Here is a 7,046-nt window from a genome sequence, read left to right as displayed (position 1 = left end):
ACTTTGCATTCACTGTGCCCTCTGCCACGAGCACTTTTCTCTCCCCCTGCTTCATGTTTGGCTTGTTTCCCTGTTGGCTGGGCCCCGAATTGCCCCCTGATAACCTGACTCATGTCTGCTGGTTGAGCGTGCCTGTCTGCTATTTAAATGTAGTGCTTGCCTTCCCGATGTGAGCAATTTGCTAACCTGCCCGTGATGGGGCAGGTGTAAGGACGTAGCCTTAGTGTCTGCATAAAAAATCAGTCTCAGAGGGGCTCACCACACTTGCCTGATGATGGGGGAGCTGCTCTCCCTATGGTGGGGAGCAGGTAGTCCCCTCAAAGGGGGACCAGTCATGTGAGGCGGTTGGACAAGACTCCCAACTTCTTGTCTGGGGAGATGTAGACCTGGACCTGGGAGCTTACACCCTTGGATTCAAGGCTGGGGCCTAAGCAAGCTCCTTCTTCTTCCAGAGGTCCTCTTTCCCCTTCCCTGACCATGGGCTGGACCTGATTCCTGACCTGGGGAAGTTCGAGGGTGACCCCTCCTAGGAATACCAGGGGTACTGAGGACCTTGTCAGCAGGATGCCCAGTAGCCTTCAAGGGAGGACCCTACAGGAGGTGGAGACAGCTCTGTGGGGGCCGGTGACATCCCACGCAAAACAAAATGGGGCCGGTGGCCGGCCCTGCTGGTTCTACCCAGACTGTAGGGCATAGAAACAAGGGCTGTGCCCCAAGGTGCTCCTCTCCTGACAGGCGGGGACAGAACTGGGGGTTTGCCCGGGAGCTCAGCACAGGGGGAGTGTTCCTGGCTCCAGCATGCTAGTGCCCATGTGGGGCTGCATGGGCTTCCAACCTCTTAAGCCTTAGGCACCCCTTTGTAAGATGGGGTGCTGACGGCCCCCATCTCTGGGAGCAGAAGGTAGGGAGTCCGCATGGGCAGACTCACTCAGGAGAGGCCAGGAGAGTGGCTATTGCTTAAAGCAGCCCAGGGCCTGTCCCCTTGAAGAAGGTACACAGGTCTATGGCCCTCAGCTTCGGGGTCCTGCTGCCAGCCTCTGGCAGTGACCCTCCTCTCACCCTGTCCCCTGTCCCCGTAGCTATGTGGTCTTCCTGGAGCTTGTCCTGCAGACAGCGAAGAAGCACTTCATGGTGGGACACAGGGTCACCTACTACGTCTTCACTGACCAGCTGGCTGCTGTGCCCCGTGTGCCCCTCTGTGAGGGCCGGAGGGCGGTGGTCCTTATGGTGGACACAGTGTCACCTAGTACGTCTTCAGCGATCAGCCAGCTGCCGTACCCGTGTGCCCCTCCGTGAGGGCCAGTGGGTGGTGGTCCTCAAGGTCCGTGGTGCCTTATGGCGGACACAGGGTCACCTAGTACGTCTTCACCAACCACCAGCTGCCGGGCCTGTGTGCCTCTCTGGGAAGGCCGGAGGGTGGTGGTCCTCGGGGTCTGCGGCGCCCCGCTCTGGCAGGATGTGTCCATGCAGCACATGGCGATGATCAGCCGCTTCTGTGAGCAGCGCTTCCTCTGTGAGGTGGACGACCTGGTATGCGCGGATGTGGACATGAAGTTCCATGACCACGTGGGTATGGAGATCCTGTCCCCCCCCCTTTGTCACCTTGTACCCCAGTTTCTACTGGGTGGCCAATGAGAACTTCAGCAACGCGCGCCGGCCACAGTCCCAGGCCCACATCCCCAGGCACCAGGGCAACTTTTACTATATGGGGGCCTTTGTTGGGGGGTCAGTGGTGGAGGTTCACTGATTGACATTGGCCTGTCACGAGGCAATGGGGGTCGACCTGGCCAATGGGATGGAGGCCATGTGGCCTGACAAGAGCCACCTGAACCGCAAGCCCACCAAGCCCCAGAGGCCATGTGGGACCTGAGGCTGCTGGGCTGCCCTCCCCCCACTCGGGTCATGAAGATGCTGAGATTCGGGCAGTGCCCAAGAATCACCAGGAAATCCAGAACACATGAGGGGCTCGCCCTGTCTCCGTCAGGGTGGCCTCTGTGAGCGGAGCCATAAGAGCAGATTCCTTCTTCTGTCCTCTTAACTGTGGAGTCCAGCACTGCCCGCTCGGGCATGTCCAGGGCCCCTAGCTGCCCCCATGCACAGGAGGCCTGCCTGGGGCACAAGTTCCTTTCCTTGTGGTCAGTGCATTTCGATGATTTCTGGGTCATTTGCAGCTGCGAACGGCTCCAGTTTTACATCGAATGTTTTTCTGTGTCAATGCTGAGCAACCATCTTTAAAAAGAACAATTGAGGGAAAAGGTTTTCTCCCTGGTTCTAAACAGACATCGCCTGGTGGGCTGGGAGCGGCCCTGCAGCAGCCTTGGAGCCAGAACGGGCCCTGGCTGGGTCTTCCTCCCAGTCCCTGCACCTCGCAGCAGCCATGGGCCTTCAGGGTCAGGGGTGTGCCGAGCCACCTCTCTGACCGCCAGAGGCTGTGACCGCTAGCACGGCCTCCAGGAGCATGGAGCCCTCTGGGTTATTTCTGGTTCCTGCCTTGGTTTTAAATGGCTATCTCTGTGCTGGTGTTTGTGAGATGTGGGCACTGGCTCCGTCTGGATGCGCGTCCTGTTGGGATCCCTCAGTGCCCACTGGAGGGTTTGCACTTGTGGACTCTCTCTGCACTATGTGTTAGCAAGCATTCACTGAGTGCCTACTGTGCGCTCAGTCATCAATAAGGGGCAGAGCATGGCGCCTGGGTGGCACAGCGGTTAAGCGTCTGCCTTTGGCTCAGGGCGTGATCCCGGCGTTACGGGATCGAGCCCCACATCAGGTTCCTCCGCTGTGAGCCTGCTTCTTCCTCTCCCACTCCCCCTGCTTGTGTTCCCTCTCTCACTGGCTGTCTCTATCTCTGTCAAATAAATAAAATCTTTAAAAAAAATAGACATATGACTGATACCATTAAGCACATTTCAGGGTACAATTCAGTGGCAATACGTACATTCACTGCTCTGCACCTGCCACCTCCATCCATCGCCACAACTTCATTGTCATCCCAAACTGAACCTCTACCCACGAGACCCTAACCCCCATTCCCCCTCCCCAGCCCCGGCACCCAGCAGCTCCTTCCACCTCTGTGAATTGGAGTGCTCTCCGTCCCTCACGAGTGGGGTCCTCCAGTATCTGTCCTTTAGGGACTGGCTTATTTCACATAACACAGTGGCCTAAGGTCTGTCCCCATGAGCCTGGACCTGACCCACTTTTCCCCCAAAGCAGTGGCTCAGCCCTCTCCTCTCTAAGCTGAGCCTCCTCTTCTCCCCTCTGCTCCCCTCATCTTCCTTCTCAGCCTGAAGATGATCCCAGACAATCTGCAGCTTTGAAGACCTGTTCAGTGCAGATGCCGGACACACACCCCCGGGGCCTCGGGCCTCACCTACCCCATCTGTCCATGTCAGGTGCCTGCCCCCCACCCCCAGCCGGCCACCTGCACCTTCCACAGGTGTCCCCATCTCAGAAGAGGGAAACACCAAGTCCAGACCCTTGGAGACCTCAGTGACTTCTTGCTTACCACCAACTGTAGTGAGGTGGCTACTGGAGGGCATTCGATGTCCTAAACGTTTAAAGGCATATGTGAGTCTCTGCTGCCCAGGGCAACGGGTAACAGTTGGGGCAAACAGAAACCAAACAGATTCACTGGAAGAAAGGCTGAGTGATGAGGAGCGTTAGGGAATAGGGTCTGGAAGCTCTGACTGTCCCCACCTGACCTTCAGATGCTCCCCAGTTCCTCCTGTGCCTCTGGTGTCTTCCTGGAACCCTGACCTGGCTGTTTTCAGACAGCTCGCCCAGTGGTACCCTCACTTTCTGGGGGGGGGGGTTGCTGAAATCCGCAGTGTGTCCTGCTGCCCCACCTGGATCACATCGTCTGGGCCATCTGAGGACCCAAGACTGTGGGTCTGTGGCCTGGAGGGATTCTGAGCAGAGCTGGTGGGATGGGAGGGCTGCAAGGCACAGAGACAGGTTTCCAGAAAGCTACAAAGCTATCTTCCTACAGTTTTTGAATCCAAGCCTTGAGATCTTTAAAATGCCAGCAGTGTTACAGCATGGGCCAGAAAAACAAATGTCCCTGTGCACCCAACACCACCTGAACTATTGGCCATTTCTTGTCACTTGAGCTGAGTACAAAGGATTGGGAGTGGGGGCTTGAGGGAGGGGTCCTGGGCCAGACTTTGTGTTTCGGGGATAAAGGCCATCCAATCTCGTGCTGGGCCTGAGGCAGGGGCCTGTGTGGAGACCCCAGCTGCAGCCACTGCTGTCTGCTGATGCCCCCTCAGCCCTCCCCAGTGCACCTGCTGCTGAGGGAGCACCTGCCCCCTCCTCCCTGGGGAGGGCTCTCGCCTGCACCAGCGGTGCCTCCCCCCTGCAAGTCACTGCCAGCCTGCAGCCTGGGAGTGTGGATACCCTGATGGCGTCCAGTCCTGGGGACAGAGCCAGTGCAGGTGGGACCTGGTCTCCCAGCAGGCCTGAGCACCAGGCCGCCACGGTGCTCGCTCTCCTTCTTCAGGCTCACTATGCCATGCCCTCCCTCAGGCCCCCTGGGCCCAAGTCCTCCTCTTCTTGGGAACCACCCTCGGCCCGTTCTCTACACGCTGGGACTGGGAGTGGGTCATCTGGACCTTCTAGACTCACGCTTCAGTGCCTGTGACATGGGCAGTCTGGCCTCACAGACTGCTCAGAGGAGACCCAGTGCAGGAAGATGCAGCCCGCTGCAAGGGGAGATGCCAAGTGACCCAGAGTGAGCACACAGGCCTTGCACAAAGCACGGGGCTCGTGGGGCCCAGCACAGGATGCGGGCACCTAGCCACGGGTCACGGGAAATCCCGGTGAGGGTGGCCCTGGTGGGGAGGCCACAGAAGGGTTCCAGAAGAGGCAGGCGACAAGGAAGACAACAGGACAGAGCTTCCCAAGGAGGTCGATGGAAGAGTCAGAGGATCACAGAGGCCTTGGGAAGACTTGGAGGCCCTGGAGATGTTGGTTAAGTGCTGTCATTTGGTCAGAAAAGGTCTGTCACAAACCCCCATCAAGACTGGATGATTTACTCTTCGTTGGTTCTAGGAATCAGTGCGTACCTGCCATGAGAACTCACATTGCGTTAAGTCTAGGATATACTTTCTTTTCAAGACTAGATTTTTCTAGAGGAAATACTGAGAGTGGGTCTCTCCATTCTTTTCTTTGTGCAACTGGTCTCTGTTTTCAGGAGCAGATTCCTGGTGCTCATCACTCTTGCTCACCCTGAGGACTGGCCCCTGTCACCACCCACAGTGGATGTGACTGCATGGGTTGGGGGGGTGCTCACTGATGAAGCCCCAGTGCTCACTACACAGCAGGGACCCCAGATCCTCTGCTGAATGAAGGAAGATATGAGGGAGGATGGGACTGAGGGAAAGAGGGAGGGAGGGAGGATGGAAGGGGTGGAGGAGCAGGAAAGAGGCGGGGGTAATGAATGACGGAGTGAATAATGATGTAGGAAGGGAGGGAGTGAAACCACGGAAGTAGGGTCCCTACATCAGGAGCCATTATTTGGGGTGAGGTCCGAGGGCATCATAGCCCGGGCCCTGGATGGTGGCTCAGGGCACGTCCAACTGTCCTCCCAGTGCTGACCGTCCTTCTCCTCGGACCTGCTGTCATCCTGGATCCTCTCCATCTCCTCCTCAGACAATTCTGAATGTTCCCAGGAGCAGGGTGGCAGGAGGGGAGTCTCAGGAGGGGCTTCCCAGATCTTGTGCCCAGAGGAAGCTGTGACAGTAGCTACAGGGCATCCTTTCATGAGGATTGGGACCGAGGATCCCATCCATCTTCTTGGGCATTAGTGTTGTTCCATTCCCTGCTCTCTCTACCACCGCTGTGATGAACACTCCTGAAAATACAACTGAAACACTGGGCCAGAGTTTCCAGGGGTGAGTCCGAGGACGAGCATGCTAGGTGGTGGGTGCACCTGCGGCCTGGGATGGGTGCCGCTCACTGTTCTCCCAGACAGGGGTGCCTGTCACCCTTCTCTCCAGGGGACCTGCAGGGGACTTCTGTGTCCTCACATTCTCCCCAGGGCTGCTGGTTCCCTGACCAGAAACCTGCTGATCTGAACGTGACCAGTGCTGCCTCCATAGGGTTTCCTTTGCCAGAGTCCTTCCCCGGGAGCTCCCGCATCTCTGACACATACTCCCCACGTGCCTATCCTCCCCCTTGGACTTGCATGTGTTTGGTCTCTGTCCCTGTGGAACCCAGTGACTTGGAGCGCAGTTTGGACCAGAGGCAGGGGAAACCTTTCTCTGGCCTTGGGTTGTGAGCAATGCTTTTGCCCATTGTGGTGTGTCTACTAGCTTTCTGCATTTCCCTGGTTTCTGTGTGGGTCACAGGAAGAGCCAGCTGTTTCCTGTCTGAGGTCAGGCTGTGGTGTCCCAGCAGGAGCAGGGGTCTCGGCCCTGAGATTGTGCCCATAAGTCCTGAAGTGGTCTCTGTGATTATGTCTGATCTGTAATCCATCGGGGATTTCAGTATCGAATAAGGGAAATGCTATGTCAGATAAACACAGAAAAAAAGAGTCCCCTTTGAAAATAGGTGGGCAGGCACGAAGGTACCTATTGTGATTCCACTTACAGAAACATCCGGAACAGGTAAAGAAACAGAGAGAGCAGCTTAGGGGTTTTGAGGGTGTGCGCTGGGGGAGAAATGGGCAGGGAGGGCTTCTGGTTCAGGGACTCCTTTGGGGAAGGAGATATTCTGCAGCAATGTTCTCTGGTGGGGTGGCACAACATTGTGAATATACTCCATGTGCATGACATGTTCAATTGAAAACAAGTAATTTTACTTAAAACAAATAATAAACAGTATACAGAACATGAAAAGATAAAGTAACAGTCAATATGTACCAGAGAGAAAGAACATAGGGGGAGGGGATGAAACATTCTGGCGGGATGTCGGGTTCCGGTGAAGGAACTAAGGGTAATTGCACAAGGAGCTCTCCCTGCAGGGCTGTGGGCTCTGGATGTGGCTCTGGGAGCCCTGCAAAAGCAGGAGTAGGGGCAGGGGTTGGGATAGGGGCAGGGACAGGAGCAGGG

General features: G+C 56.7%; 1 pseudogene; it reads left to right on the top strand.

Annotated features, from left to right (window-relative positions):
• The first annotated feature begins 1,074 nt into the window (after positions 1–1,074).
• LOC123802595 (histo-blood group ABO system transferase 2 pseudogene) lies at positions 1,075–1,961 on the top strand (annotated as a pseudogene).
• The last annotated feature ends 5,085 nt before the right edge of the window (positions 1,962–7,046 follow it).

This window comes from Ursus americanus, chromosome 3 (genome assembly GCF_024610735.1).
Source record: "Ursus americanus isolate L20-20 chromosome 3, mUrsAme1.1.p, whole genome shotgun sequence".
NCBI classification, from domain to species: Eukaryota; Metazoa; Chordata; class Mammalia; order Carnivora; family Ursidae; genus Ursus; species Ursus americanus.
Note: the sequence above shows the minus strand (reverse complement) of the source record. Positions and strands in the feature narration are given on the sequence as shown.